The sequence below is a fragment of the Pristiophorus japonicus genome, chromosome 8 (genome assembly GCF_044704955.1).
Source record: "Pristiophorus japonicus isolate sPriJap1 chromosome 8, sPriJap1.hap1, whole genome shotgun sequence".
Taxonomy (NCBI): domain Eukaryota; kingdom Metazoa; phylum Chordata; class Chondrichthyes; family Pristiophoridae; genus Pristiophorus; species Pristiophorus japonicus.
In genome coordinates, this window is record NC_091984.1 from 18,548,791 (window position 1) to 18,564,760 (window position 15,970).

A 15,970-nucleotide genomic window follows, 5' to 3' on the forward strand; every position below is an offset into this window, starting at 1 on the left:
TGTGGGAGACCCAAGGGTCACCTGCACACCCTGGGCAAGCAGGTATAAAGGCAGTCCACCATGCTGCTTCCTCACTCTGGAGTTACAATAAAGAGACCAAGGTCACAACAGTTTGAGCTTAAGATATACAGTCTTGTGGAGTTATTCTGAACGTAACAGGTTGGCTCATCACTGTGTTGGAGCGCACAACCGAGACCGTTGAGGCGATGAGGCAAGAGATGGCTTCTGGATGTGCAGTTCAAGCCCCTGACCCCACACCCTCAAGGCGGACAGGTCCAGAGGAGCAGGAGATCCCGGTGCTTTCGGCCATGCCCCCTGCTTTCTCACCAAGACGGACACTTCTGCAGACATCCTGCCGCCCTCCTGCACAACCTTGTCAGCCAGAGGCAGAGAGGGGCAGGGGAGCAGGACACGATGGTGTAGGCGGGGGAAGAGAGGCGGTGGTGCTGGGTAGAGGGGTGGGTGTCGGCGGTGTAAATGTAATCATGTTATGTAACCTTTGTTATTGTGCACTTGTAAATACACTCACGTTGTTGACCCTCTCTTTGTGAATGTCTGGTTTTAACGTCATGTGTGGTGCCTTGTGAGAAACACACATCTGTCCCTCACGTCATCTGCTTTATCAGGAATATCTTCCCATCCACATATATAATGGGTACGGTATAATGGGTACAGTCATCAGGCCATTGCAACATGCTTTATGTGCTGTCAGGGTTATTCTATGTGTCAGATTAATTACATCTCTCAGAATAGACATATGTCCATCACCTAAACAAAGCCGCTGGGTACAGGTCTTTTGTGATGAATCAAAACAGATTTTATGAAGTAGTTTCCTTTCAGTACAAAGAAAGACACATTAACAACCGATAGTTGTTGAAACCCCAACGGTAGGCCACTGAGTCATCGTGATGCTTGTCTCTTGCTGTGTTCTATTGACCGTAGTCCTTCCTCAGTTTGATCTGTAATCGCGCTGCCCCTAAAGTCAAATAGCTGTAATTTTATACACTTTTCCTCCCAGACAAATGTTGTCAGAGTCCGCAGCTGTTTCAGGCTTACAATAGATCATTCTAACCCTAACCCTAACCCTCGATGTGATATGTAGTGCTTCCCTGAGAACTTCTTGAAGGACTGTGTCACAGAATTAATTAATCAGCTGGTATGGACAAAATGGGACTTTTCACTTATTCATAATTATTTTGCCTTTGCCATTGGGCTTCTCAAGGTCAAGGTCAAAGAAGAAAGTTTCCATCAGCCTTGACACATTTCAGTCGCTTTTATCACATCCAAATTGAACATGACCATCAGCAATAAAGTGAAGCAACATCCACCTAACTTGTTTCCAGCAGTCCCACTCACCATGGTCCAGCATCTGCACCATAGCCGCGAAGTGCAGCACTGCAGAACTCGGAGTCCTTCTCCCTGCCGCCCGACTCACGGCCAGCTCCGACCTGCTTTTGGCCAGCGGTCTTTCTGGCGGGCGGCAGGTCGACCTGAGGTCAGCATCCTTCACCAAAATGGCCGATTTGCAGCACCCGGCAATGGCGGGCGGCATGACGTCTCGCGGGCGGATCCCTCCGCGACCAATCTCGCGCCGGGTGGAACCTGGATAGTTCCAGAGGAATCGCCCAGAAAACACACATTTCCAGCGGATCCTCGGCGGCTGCGGGCACAACCTGCACCAAATTCAACCCCCTTTGTATTTGTTTAATCCCGGTAGGATTCCCAGTATTGTGTGTATTTATGGTAACGTGTTTACATATCTATTCCCTTTGATGAGAAGCAAAAGTTGCCTTTTACTGTAAAAACACACCCGGCATTTGCATGTTGAGCAACCTGAGGCAGGACTGTCTGTCCCACTCCAAAGCCCGACGAGCCAGATAAGAGACAAGCAAAATACTCAGCAGGCCAGGCAGCATCTGTGGAGAGAGAAACAGAGTTAACGTTTCAGGTCAGTGGCCTTTCGCGACTTCTGATGAAAGGCCTGGCCTGCTGAGTAACTCCAGCATTTTCTGTTTTTATTTCAGATTTCCAGCATCTGCAGTATTTTGCTTTTGTTTTAGTGTAGAATAGTGTCACTGGTGAAAGGTGACAGAAGTGTGAGGAGGTGAAGGAGGTAGTCACGAGGAGAGTGGTGGGTGCAGAGTGCTGTTGGGGGAGCAGCAGGTGGTGGAGTAAAGTCTGCATTCTGCAGTGACTGGAGGAGAGTGCCGGTTATGGGGAGGAGGACAGAGCTGTGAGGACATGGGGAAACAACTGGGAAGGATGTTCAAGGCTAAGCAGAGAGTAATAGGAAAAACATAAAGACAAAGTAATATTTAAATGGTGATAGCTTGGGAAATGTCGATGTGCAAAGGGACCTGGGTGTCCTTGTACACCAGTCATTGAAAGAAAACATGCAGGTGCAGCAAGCAGTTAGGAAGGCAAATGGTACGTTGGCCTTCATTGCAAGAGAATTTGAGTACAGGAGCAAATATGTCTTACTACAGTTATTCAGGGCCTTGGTGAGACCACACCTGGAGTATTGTTTGCAGTTTTGGTCTCCTTACCGAAGAAAGGATATACTTACCATAGAGGGAGTGCAGCGAAGGTTCACCAGACTGATTCCTGGGATGGCAGGACTGTCGTATGAGGAGAGATTGGGTCGACTAGGCCTGTATTCACTCGAGTTTAGAAGAATGAGAGGGGATCTTATTGAAATGTATAAAATTCTGACAGGGTTGGACAGACTGGATGTTTCCCTTGGCTGGGAAGTCAAGAACAAGGGGTCACAGTCTCAGGATACGGGTTAGGAAATCTAGGACTGAGATGAGGAGAAATTGTTTCACTCAGAGGGTGGTGAACCTGTGAAATTCTCTACCACAGAAGGCTGTGGAGGCCAAGTCACTGAATATATTTAAGAGGGAGATAAGATAGATTTCTAGACACAAAAGGAATCAAGGGGTATGGGGGAAAAGCAGGAATATGGTGTTGAGATAGAGGATCAGCCATTATCATATTGAATGGCGGTGCAGACTCGAAGGGCCAAATGGCCTACTACTGCTCCTATTGTCTTTGTTTGAGTTTTAGGGCTTGCTTTAGCTGGCCTTGTGAGGTAACAGAATGTTTTCCTTTGTGGGTGGGGGTAACGCTGAAACTCTCTGCCACCTATGCCACTCGTACCAGGCAACTTGCTTTGGTATCTTCCTGCAGGCCTAGTGGATAGAACACCTCCCTCTTCCTGCTGACCTACTCCACCAATATCTCTGACGCCACATCAGAAAAGCCTGGGTTGGGTCAGGTGGGTGGGCCTTGCAGCTTCTGCTGTGCCTGCCATTGTCCACAATTCTCAGTTATAGATGCCTCAGGCCAAAAGCACCTTCCCTTTAAGAGGTGCAGGTGGCCTTTAAATTAAATCAGCAACATACGGTATCGACGCTCCTCCCACCCCAGCCAATTAGGCGAGTTGCCAACAAACAGCCTGAATAGCGCTGGCAGCCCAGCTATTTTATCTTAATTAATCAGGAGGACAAATTTAGGACCTGAGTTGTGACCATGTGATTGGGTGCACGGTCCAAGCACAGTGCCCATTCTGCGCCCGAAAACCAATTTCACCCCCCCTCCCCCCCATATATTTGTGTAGGACTCATTGTATTAATTAACACAGAACCTGCCCTCGCTAAACAAACAGATGAGCATCAGCTTGGTGAAGCTAAATGAGTCGTGTTGCTGAGTCTGAAGGTTGTGGATTCAAGCCCAATTACAGATACCAGCACATGATCCTGGCCCAATGCTCGTCTAACTATGGCCAACATTCACATTTGGTAAATTTGGCAACTATTTTTGTAAAAACATGTGTTAATCTGTTACACACTGCTTCAGCTTTCCACAAGCAATGAAATAATTACCAGCTCATTGGAATTTGCAACAATCTAAAAATCAATCAAAAACCATGAGGATGTATCCTCCCTGCGTCTTCACTAGGACAAACTTCTCTGTACCTGGGTCTTCTCTCCTAGCAAACGGTGAGTGGCATGATTGTGGAAGATTTCCCCTGTGATCTTCAGGGAGAATAAAAATATTTGCATTTATATAGTGCCTTTCATGACTTCACGACATCCCAAAGTGCTTTACAGCCAATGAATTACTTTTGAAGTGTAGTCACCAACGTTCCTTTTAAGCCTTGCCATCAGCTACAAGGCACAAGTCAGAAGTGTGATGGAATATTCTCCACTTGCCTGGATGAGTGCAGCTCCAACAACACTCAAGAAGCTCGACACCATCCAGGACAAAGCATTCACTCCCACCACCACCGACGCACTGTGGCTGCAGAGTGAACCGTCTACAAGATGCACTGCAGCAACTCACCAAGGCTTCTTCAATAGCACCTCCCAAACCCGTGACCTCCACCACCTAGAAGGACAAGGGCAGCAGGCGCATGGGAACACCACCACCTCCAAGTTCCCCTCCAAGTTAAACAGCATCCTGACTTGGAAATATATCGCCATTCCTTCATCGTTGTTGGGTGAAAATTCTGGAACTCCCTCCCTAACAGCACTGTGAGAGAACCTTCATCACACGGACTGCAACGGTTCAAGAAGGCGGCTCACCACCACCTTCTCAACGGCAATTAGGGATGGGCAATAAATTTTGGCTTTGCCAACATCCCATGAATGCAGAAAAAAAGCTGCACGATTCTGCAGCGCTCTGGAAGTCTTGTGCAGCCGGTGAGCTGGCATTTAAATAGAAAAGGCCCGTGCAGCTAGTTAAAGGGCTCGCGCATGACCAAAATAAAATTAGAGGGAACCACTGGTAGTCACAGTTGTAACGTAGGAAATGCGGCAGCCAATTTGCGCACAGCAAGCTCCCACAAAAGGTAAGGTGATAATGACCAGATAATCTGTTTCAGTGATGCCGGTTGAGGGGTAACTATTGGCCAGGTCTCCGGGGAGAACTCCACTACCCTGCTCTGCTTTGAAACAGTGCCATGATCTTTTACATCCACCTGAGAGGGCAGACGCAGCCTCGGTAGAACATCTCATTCGAAAGACTATGACTAAAACGTTGGAGGGCTTTTTCACTGAGGAGTTTCTTTCCTGCCACCACAAGCCATTCTATTGTGATTTGGTTGCTACGGGTACGAATGTTTTACTGTCCAGGTCTTGTTGCGTGGACAGCTTCATTATCAGCGGCGATGTGGGTGGCGCTGAACACTGTGCAATGATCAGCAAATTACTGACCTTAGGATGGAGGGCAGGCCATTGATGAAGCTGCTGAAGATGGTTGACCCAAGGACAAGGACCTGCAGCGATGTCCTGGGGCTGAGATGTTTGGCAGGTTTCTGAGGACAGGTTGTACAGACTAGGCTTGTATTCCCTTGAATATCGAAGATGAAGGGGTGATGTAATTGAGGTGATTAAAGGAGTTGATTGGGTAAATAGAGAGAAACTATTTCCTCTGATGGAGGACTCCAGAACAAGGGGCGGGGGGGGGGTATAATCTTAAAATGTAGGCCGTTCAGGGGTGATGTCAGGAAGCATCTCTTCACACAAAGGATAGTGGAAAGCTGGAATTCTCCCCTCCCCTGCCCCCCCCCCCCCAAAAAAAAACCATTTGAGGCTAGGGGTCAATTGAAAATGTCAAAACTGAGATTAATGGATTTTTGTAGGGTATTAAGGGTCACAGTATCAAGGCGGTTAGATGGAGTTAAGGCCTACGGCCAAACTACTGAAACATATAAGATACTGAGGGAGCTCGACAAGGTAGATGCGGAGAGGATGTTTCCAGTCGTCAGGGAATCTAGAACTAGGGGGCATAGTTTAAGAATAAGGGGTCGCCCATTTAAAACAGAGATGAGAAGAAATTTCTTCTCTCAGAGGGTTGTAAATCTGTGGCATTCTCTGCCCCAGAGAGCTGTGGAGGCCGGGTCATTGAATACATTTAAGGTGGAGAGAGACAGGTTTTTGAACGATAAGGGAATAAAGGGTTATGGGGAGCGGGCAGGGAAGTGGAGCTGAGTCCATGATCAGATCAGCCACGATCTTATTAAATGGCGGAACAGGCTCGAGGGGCCAAATGGCCCACTCCTGCTCCAAATTCTTATGTTCTTATGTACTGTGGGCAAGCCCGAGCTCATATGTTCTCAGAAGCAAAGCAGAGTCAGGCCTGGTGAGTACTTGGATGTGGGAATGCCAGGTGCAGTAGCCTTTTGGACTGGAGTGCATCATCACCACCAGAAACCAAGTTTTGATTTGATTAGTTAGGTTTTCTGAAATGATTTTGGTCAGTTTGCAGGTTCTAGTTTTTGTGCCCCCTTTAATAAGGGGGCACATGGTTGAATTGTATTATTTAAAAGAGTAGATGGAGTTAATATGCAGATCAGCCATGATCATATTGAATGACGGAACAAGCTTGAAGGACTGAATGGGCTATTCCTGTGTTCCTACACCCATCTTCCTTTGTGCTGCTTATAACTGCAGACACTTTTTTGTTTTGCAGTATGAGTACGTCTCCTTGGTGCCACTTTTGGTACTCAACATGCATTGAGTGGAAACCTGAAACCGTTTATTTTAAGCAAGTTAAAACCTTCACTAACATCGGGGAGAAAGGACTTTAAACTGGATGTGTCGCGGGCTTGTTGGTAATGGCTTCAAGGCATAATTATTTTTAGTTGTTCTTTGGATGTGGGCAACACTGGCAAAGCGCATTTCTTTCACATTCCGCGTTACCTTGAGCAGGTGGTGTGGGCCTTTTCTTTGAACCACTGCAGTCCTTGTGATGATGGTGGTCCTACCATCTTTACGTTAAGTAAAATAACCTTTAAATAGCTGAAGAAACACTTTAATGACTTTGTAAAAAAAAAACATTATTTTGTTCATTCGTTCCTCTTGTGAAGGATGTTGTATTGGAGTCTGTAAAAAGGTGTTTGGCAAATCAATATTTTCTGGGAGAAGTGCTTGGATCGAGGATGTTGCCATGAAGACTTGTGCTTGTCTCTCTGATGGAACAAGGTGTTGGTTATGACTCATCATCATCATAGGCAGTCCCTCGGAATCGAGGAAGACTTGCTTCCACTCCTGAAGTGAGTTCTTTGGTGGCTGAACAGTCCAATACAAGAGCCACAGACTCTGTCACAGGTGGGACAGATAGTCGTTGAGGGAAGGGGTGGGTGGGACTGGTTTGCCGCACGCTCTTTCCGCTGCCTGCGCTTAATTTCTGCATGCTCTCGGCATTTATACTCGAGGTGCTCAGCACCCACTCGGAGGCATTTTCTCCACTTTGGACAAGGCCATGTTCTAAGCTTTTAGTCAGGAAGAGGATACCGTTGGAGTTCGTTTTTCCTATCCCTCTCTGCCGATCATACCTCCCCAGAGGTCTGTGTCCTTTCTAACTCTGGCGTTAAAGTTGCCAAGGAGGATCAGCTTGTTGCCCGTTGGGACTCGGGACATTGTTCAAGGCTGGAGTAGAATTCCTCTTTGGTCTCGTCTGTTGCTTCCAGTGTTGGGGCGTAAGCGCTGATGACCGTAGCGCACTGGTTCTGGGCTAGGATGAGCCGAAGAGTCCTGAGGTGTTCGTTTATCCCACAAGGGGAGTCTCAGACGGCCCACTAGCTCATTTTTTATGGCAAATCCCACCTCATGAAGGCGGCGTTCTTCTTGTGGTTTACCTTTCCAGAAGAATGTGTAACCACCACCTTGTACCTTGAGCTGGCCTTCCCATTCCCGCCGGGTCTCGCTCAGGGCGGCGATGTCTCCGTCAAAATGTCTGAGTTCCCGGGCTACGATAGCAGTATGGCATTCTGGTCTGTCGCTGTTGGAGTTGTCCATGAGGGTCCTGATATTCCAGGTTCCGAACTTCATTTTAAACGGAGGAAGATGCCTGTGCGTGAATTCTTTTATCGTAGAGTGGCTGTTGCACACCAGCTACCACACGGGCTTGACAGAGCAAGGTCTTGGTCCAGTGGCAAGGGCATCCAAGACAATTGGAGACCAGGCTCCGCTCCATGTGCCTAGTACATACACAAAAACACACTCCTACTGTCCTCCTTCCCACAGGGCCTCTCTTCCTGGAATTCGTAGGACGCAGTGTGGGCCTCACGACCTCGCTATTGGCCTATGCTGCACCTTCCTTGGGCCTCGACCCCAATGATGGTCCACACTGCTCCACCTCTGGGCTCCGACCTCTCTGCTCCTTTGTGTCTCACTTATTCCGACCACTTCTGCTCTTCGCTTTCGACCTCGCCGATTCCGACCTCTAGACCTCGCCCCTCCCAACCTCCGGCCCTAGTCCGCCCGAACTCCTGCCCTCGCCCGTCCCGACCTCCAACCTCGCCGGTCTCGACCTCCGCTCCTCGTCGGTCCTGACCGCCGCTCCTACCGACTTCCAACCTCTGCTCCTTGCCGGTCCCGAATTCTGCTCCTCGCCGCTTCCGACCCTCCGTTCCACACCGTTTCCGACCTCCGCTTCTCCCGCTCCTGGGTCCCGACCCTTACACTGGGCGCCACCACGGTCCAAGATATGCCACCAATCAGCTACCTCGATTCCGGTGACGTCGATTTTTATCGCCCTCTTTGGTTTTGTCGCCCTCTCGAAACCATTGTTGATTCTGCTGCTGCGGTGGTTAGCTTTCTTTGATCAACCAACAGGTCCAGACTCGCGCTCTATTTTCAAGGGCAGACGTCGATGACGAGGTCCAACACCGCCTTCAGTGTGCCAGCGCAGCCTTCGGTCGCCTGAGGAAGAGAGTGTTTGAAGTCCAGAACCTTAAAACCGGCACCAAGCTCATGGTCTCCAGAGCAGTAGTGACACCTGTCCTCCTATATGCTTCTGAGACATGGACTATGTACAGCAGGCACATCAAAGCACTGGAGAAGTACCACCAACGTTGCTTCCGCAAGAACCTGCCAATCCATTGGCAGGAATGATGCATTAACGTCAATGTTCTCGCTCAGGTCAACATCCTCAGCATCGAAGTATTAACAATGCTCGATCAACTCCGATGGATGGGCCACATCGTCTGCACGCCCGATACGAGAATCCCAAAACAAGCGCTCTACTTGGAGCTCCGACACGGCAAGCGAGCCCCAGGTGGGCAGAGGAAACACTTCAAGGACCCTCAAGGCCTCCTTGAAAAAGTGCAACATCTCCATCGACACCTGGGAATCCCTGGCCAAAGTCCACTTAAAGTGGAGGAGAAGCATCCAGGAAGGCGCCAAACACTTCGAGTCTCTTCGCCAGGAGCACACGGAGGCCAAGCGCAAACAACGGAAGGAGCGCACGGCAACCCAAGCATCCCACCCACCCGTCCCTTCATCCACCGTCTGCCCCACCTGTGACAGAGACTGTAGTTCCCACATTGGTCTCATCAGTCACCTGAGAACTCATTGTTAGTGTGGAGGCAAGTCACCCTCGACTCCGAGGGACTGCCTAAGAAAAGAAGAGAGATTTTCGGGGGGGGGGGGGGGCGGGGGGTTCAATGCATAAATGATTGATAAGTACATAATATAGAAACATAGAAACATAGAAATTAGGTGCAGGAGTAGGCCATTCGGCCCTTCGAGCCTGCACCACCATTCAATGAGTTCATGGCTGAACATGCAACCTCAGTATCCCATTCCTGCTTTCTCGCCATACCCCTTGATCCCCCTAGTAGTAAGGACGACATCTAACTCCTTTTTGAATATATTTAGTGAATTGGCCTCAACAACTTTCTGTGGTAGAAAATTCCACAGGTTCACCACTCTCTGGGTGAAGAAGTTTCTCCTCATCTCGGTCCTAAATGGCTTACCCCTTATCCTTAGACTGTGACCCCTGGTTCTGGACTTGCCCAACATTGGGAACATTCTTCCTGTATCTAACCTGTCTAAACCCATCAGAATTTTAAACGTTTTTATGAGATCCCCTCTCATTCTTCTGAACTCCAGTGAATACAAGCCCAGTTGATCCAGTCTTTCTTGATATGTCAGTCCCGCCATCCCGGGAATCAGTCTGGTGAACCTTTGCTGCACTCCCTCAATAGCAAGAATGTCCTTCCTCAAGTTAGAAGACCAAAACTGTACACAATACTCCAGGTGTGGCCTCACCAAGGCCTTGTACAACTGTAGTAACACCTCCCTGCCCCTGTACTCAAATCCCCTTGCTATGAAGGCCAACATGCCATTTGCTTTCTTAACCGCCTGCTGTACCTGCATGCCAACCTTCAATGACTGATGTACCATGACACCCAGGTCTCGTTGCACCTCCCCTTTTCCTAATCTGTCACCATTCAGATAATAGTCTGTCTCTCTGTTTTTACCACCAAAGTGGATAACCTCACATTTATCCACATTATACTTCATCTGCCATGCATTTGCCCACTCACCTAACCTATCCAAGTCACTCTGCAGCCTCACAGCATCCTCCTCGCAGTTCACACTGCCACCCAACTTAGTGTCATCCGCAAATTTGGAGATACTACATTTAATCCCCTCATCTAAATCATTAATGTACAATGTACACAGCTGGGGCCCCAGCACAGAACCTTGTGGTACCCCACTAGTCACAACCTGCCATTCTGAAAAGTACCCATTTACTCCTACTCTTTGCTTCCTGTCTGACAACCAGTTCTCAATCCACGTCAGCACACTACCCCCAATCCCATGTGCTTTAACTTTGCACATTAATCTCTTGTTTGGGACCTTGTCGAAAGCCTTCTGAAAATACACCACCACAGGAGGGCAGGAAAAAGAGTGGGAGAGCGATAGTGATAGGGGATTCGATTGTAAGGGGAATAGATAGGCGTTTCTGCGGCCGCAACCGAGACTCCAGGATGGTATGTTGCCTCCCTGGTGCAAGGGTCAAGGATGTCTCGGAGCGGGTGCAGGACATTCTGAAAAGGGAGGGTGAACAGCCAGTTGTCGTGGTGCACATTGGTACCAACGATATAGGTAAAAAAAGGGATGAGGTCCTACGAGACGAATTTAAGGAGCTAGGAGCTAAATTAAAAAGTAGGACCTCAAAAGTAGTAATCTCGGGATTGCTACCAGTGCCACGTGCTAGTCAGAGTAGGAATCGCAGGATAGCTCAGATGAATACATGGCTTGAGCAGTGGTGCAGCAGGGAGGGATTCAAATTCCTGGGGCATTGGAACCGGTTCTGGGGGAGGTGGAACCAATGTCCTAGGGGGACGTTTTGCTGGTGCTGTTGAGGAGGAGTTAAACTAATATGGCAGAGGGATGGGAACCAATGCAGGGAGACAGAGGGAAACAAAAAGGAGACAAAAGCAAAAGACAGAAAGGAGATGAGTAAAAGTGGAGGGCAGAGAAACCCAAGGCAAAAAACAAAAAGGGCCACTGAATATAAAGGGGCTGCAGGAGGGGTCAAAACTAAAAATCATGGTTTTAAAACTAGTATTAAAACACTCTACCTAAACACACGCAGCATTCAAAATAAAGTAAATGAGTTGACGGCACAAATCATTACAAATGGGTATGATTTGGTGGCCATTACAGAAACGTGGTTGCAGGGTGGCCAAGACTGGGAATTAAACATACTGGGGTATCTGACGATTCGGAAAGATAGACTAGAAGAGAAAGGAGATGGGGTAGCTCTGTTAATAAAGGATGATATCAGGGCAGTTGTGAGAGACGATATTGTTTCTAATGAACAAAAGGTTGAATCATTGTGGGTAGAGATTAGAGATAGTAAGGGGAAAAAGTCACTGTTGGGCGTAGTTTATAGGCCCCCAAATAATAATTTCACGGTGGGGCAGGCAATAATCAAGGGAATAATGGAGGCATGTGGAAAAGGAACGGCAGTAATCATGGGGGATTTTAATCTACATTACCCGTGCGATTTGATTGGTCAAATCAAATCGCACGGGGTAGCCTGGAGGAGGAATTCATAGAATGCATACGGGATTGTTTCTTAGAACAGTATGTCACAGAACCTACAAGGAAGCAAGCTATCTTAGATCTGGTCCTGTGTAATGAGACAGGAATAATAAACGATCTCCTAGTAAAAGATCCTCTCGGAATGAGTGATCACAGTATGGTTGAATTTGTAATACAGATTGAGGGTGAGGAAGTAGTGTCTCAAACGAGCGTACTATGCTTAAACAAAGGGGACTACAGTGTGATGAGGGCAGAGTTGGCTAAAGTAGACTGGAAACACAGACTAAACGGTGGCACAATTGAGGAACAGTGGAGGACTTTTAAGGAGCTCTTTCATAGTGCTCAACAAAAATATATTCCAGTGAAAAAGAAGGGCGATAAGAGAAGGGATAACCAGCCGTGGATAACCAAGGAAATAAAGGAGACTATCAAATTAAAAACCAATGCGTATAAGGTGGCCAAGGTTAGTGGGAAACTATAAGACTGGGAAAATTTTAAACAACAGCAAAGAATGACTAAGAAAGCAATAAAGAAAGGAAAGATAGATTATGAAGGTAAACTTGCGCAAAACATAAAAACAGATAGTAAAAGCTTTTACATATATATAAAACGGAAAAGAGTGACTAAAGTAAATGTTGGTCCCTTAGAAGATGAGAAGGGGGATTTAATAATGGGAAATGTGGAAATGGCTGAGACCTTAAACAATTATTTTGTTTTGGTCTTCATAGTGGAAGACACAAAAACCATGTCAAAAATTGCTGGTCACGGGAATGTGGGAAGGGAGGACCTTGAGACAATCACTATCACGAGGAGGGTAGTGCTGGACAGGCTAATGGGACTCAAGGTAGACAAGTCTCCTGGTTCTGATGAAATGCATCCCAGGGTATTAAAAGAGATGGCGGAAGTTATAGCAGATGCATTCGTTATAATCTACCAAAATTCTCTGGACTCTGGGAGATACCAGCGGATTGGAAAGCAGCTAATGTAACACTTCTGTTTAAAAAAGGGGGCAGACAAAAGGCAGGTAACTATAGGCCGGTTAGTTTAACATCTGTAGTGGGGAAAATGCTTGAAGCTATCATGAAGGAAGAAATAGCGGGACATCTAGATAGGAATAGTGCAATCAAGCAGACGCAGCATGGATTCATGAAGGGGAAATCATGTTTAACTAATTTACTGGAATTCTTTGAGTATATAACGAGCATGGTGGATAGAGGTGTACCGATGGATGTGGTGTATTTAGATTTCCAAAAGGCATTCGATAAGGTGCCACACAAAAGATTACTGCAGAAGATAAAGGTATGCGGAGTCAGAGGAAATGTATTAGCATGGATCGAGAATTGGCTGGCTAACAGAAAGCAGAGAGTCAGGATAAATGGGTCCTTTTCGAGTTGGAAATCGGTGCTGGGACCACAACTGTTTACAATATACATAGATGACTTGGAAGAGGGGACAGAGTGTAGTGTAACAAAATTTGCAGATGACTCAAAGATTAGCGGGAAAGCGGGTTGTGTAGAGGACACAGAGAGGCTGCAAAGAGATTTAGGTAGGTTAAGCGAATGGGCTAAGGTTTGGTAGATGGAATACAATGAAGGTGTGAGGTCATCCACCTTCGGAAAAAAAACAGTCAAAGGGAATATTATTTGAATGGGGTGAAATTACAATATGCTGCGGTGCAGAGGGACCTGGGGATCCTTGTGCATGAAACTCTTTTTGAAGTTTATCTGCAAAACATAAAACATTAATCCGTGCCACCCGACCTGGATGACACACCAGACATTTACAAGGCCCCTTTTTTTTTCTTTTTTGTGTTTTTCTTTTTTTTTTTTTTGTGCACTAAAATCACATTTTTTCCTTCAGTGCCCCCTATAAAAGGAGAGGGGGACACTAAAAGCACCGGCAATTAAAACAAATTAAACTTTAAAACGTAAAATCAAATTAAAATTTGGTTGCCGGGCATGATGATGCACTCCAGTCCCTCCGGTGCCCACCTCTCGCGGAAGGCCGCGAGCGTACCGGTGGACACCGCGTGCTCCATCTCCAAGGACACCCTGGACCGGATGTAAGAGCAGAAGAGAGGCAGGCAGTCAGGTTGAACGACCCCCTCGACCGCCCGCTGCCTGGACCGGCTGATGGCACCCTTGGCCGTGCCCAGGAGCAGTCCTACGAGGAGGCCCTCGGACCTACCCGCTCCCCTCCCCACAGGGTGCCCAAAGATTAGGAGAGTGGGACTGAAGTGCAGCCAGAATTTCAGGAGCAGCCCCTTTAAATAATGGAACAGGGGCTGCAACCTCGTGCACTCAATAAAAACATGGAACACGGACTCCTCCAGACCGCAGAAATTGCAGGCGGCCTGGGAGTCCGTGAAGCGGCTTAAAAATTTGTTGCACGGCACTGCTCCGTGCACCACCCTCCAGGCCAAGTCCCCAATGAATAGTGGGAGGACTCCCGCTATGAGTGCCCTCCATCGGGGACCCCTGCCTCCTCCGGATGGCAAGATGGTACGCCATGGCGTGTCCGGACGGCTGGCGAGGATGGCAAAGTTGAGAGTGTGCAGGAGCAGCCCGTACAGGAAAACCCTCCGCGCGGAAATGAAAGGCACGGAGGGGATTTCCCCGAGGCGGCTCAAGTTGTGAGGCGCCGGCCCCCGAGGGAGGTTCCGGGGTTTGGCGCCAATGAGGAATTCCGTCCGGACGGGGGTCAGTTCGGACGGGATCTCCCCACGTGCCTGAGCCTCCTCGATGCACCTAACAGAGTCAGGGCCCAAAGCTGTTTTTAGCGACTCGATGGCTTCGGCCGCGCGGCGGACGTCTGCTGAATTTAGGCGCCGCGCCAGCATGCCTGGCGCCATCCAGCCCGCTCCTCCGCCATCGAGCAGGTCCCTGACCCTGGTCACCTCACCAGCCACAGCCCTCTCTTCCGACCGCCACATAAAATCTCGGTCGTGGAGGTACGGATTCCCGAGCAGCGGCTCCTGCAGGACGGCCGCCACTCCAGCCGGCGGAGAGCTGCGCTTGGTGGAGACTTTGTTCCAGACCCTGATGAGTTCGTTGTAAAAGACAGGCAGCTCCTGGAGGGCGGTCCTGACAGCCCCCAAGTTCACAAACAGGAGCTGCGTGTCGTAATTGAGGTCGCGCTGCTGGCGGAAGAAATACGTCGCCAGAGCACACCACCTAGGAGGGGGCTCGACGTAAAGGTATCTCTGCAGGGTCTGAAGACGGAAAGTCGCGAGCTGGGCGCTGACGCACACCAACGACTGACCGCCCTCCCCAAGCGGGAGCCTCAAGACCGCCGCAGAGACCCAGTGCTTCCTGTTGTTCCAGAAGAAGTCCACCAGCTTCTTCTGTATCTTGGTGACAAACGCAGGGGGAGGGGTCAAAGTGACCAGCCGGTTCCACAACATGGCGGCCACCAGCTGGTTTATGACTAGCGCTCGACCCCTGTAGGACAGCACTCGGAGCAGTCCTGTCCAGCGCCCTAGGCGAGCGGTGACCTTGGCCTCCAGCTCCTGCCAGTTCGCCGGCCAGGCTTCCTCGTCGGGGCTAAGGTAGACTCCCAGATAGAGGAGATGGGTCGTGCTCCAGGCAAAAGGCCTGAGCTCCTCCGGCAGGGAGTCCACCCGCCACTGACCCACCAGGAGTCCGGAACATTTCTCCCAGTTGATCCTGGCGGAGGACGCGGCCGAGTAAATCTCCTGGCACTCACGCATCCTCCGCAGGTCAGCGGGATCCTCTACCGCGAGGAGCACGTCATCGGCGTAAGCCGAGAGGACGACCTCCACGCCCGGCCCTTGCAGAGCCAGTCCCGTCAACCTCGTCCGCAGGAGGCGCAGGAAAGGCTCCACGCAGACGGCATATAACTGGCCGGACATGGGGCATCCCTGGCGCACCCCTCTCCTAAAGCGAAGGGGCGCCGTCAAGGACCCATTAACCTTAATCAGACACTCCGCGGCGGCGTACAATAGTCGGATCCGGGCGACGAAATGCGTCCCGAACCCGAAAGCGCGCAGAGTTCCGAGCAGATAGTCGTGATCCACCCTGTCGAACGCCTTCTCTTGGTCGAGGGATAGAAAGGCGACCGACAGACCAGCCTCCTGGGAGTAATGGATGAGGTCCCGGACCAGA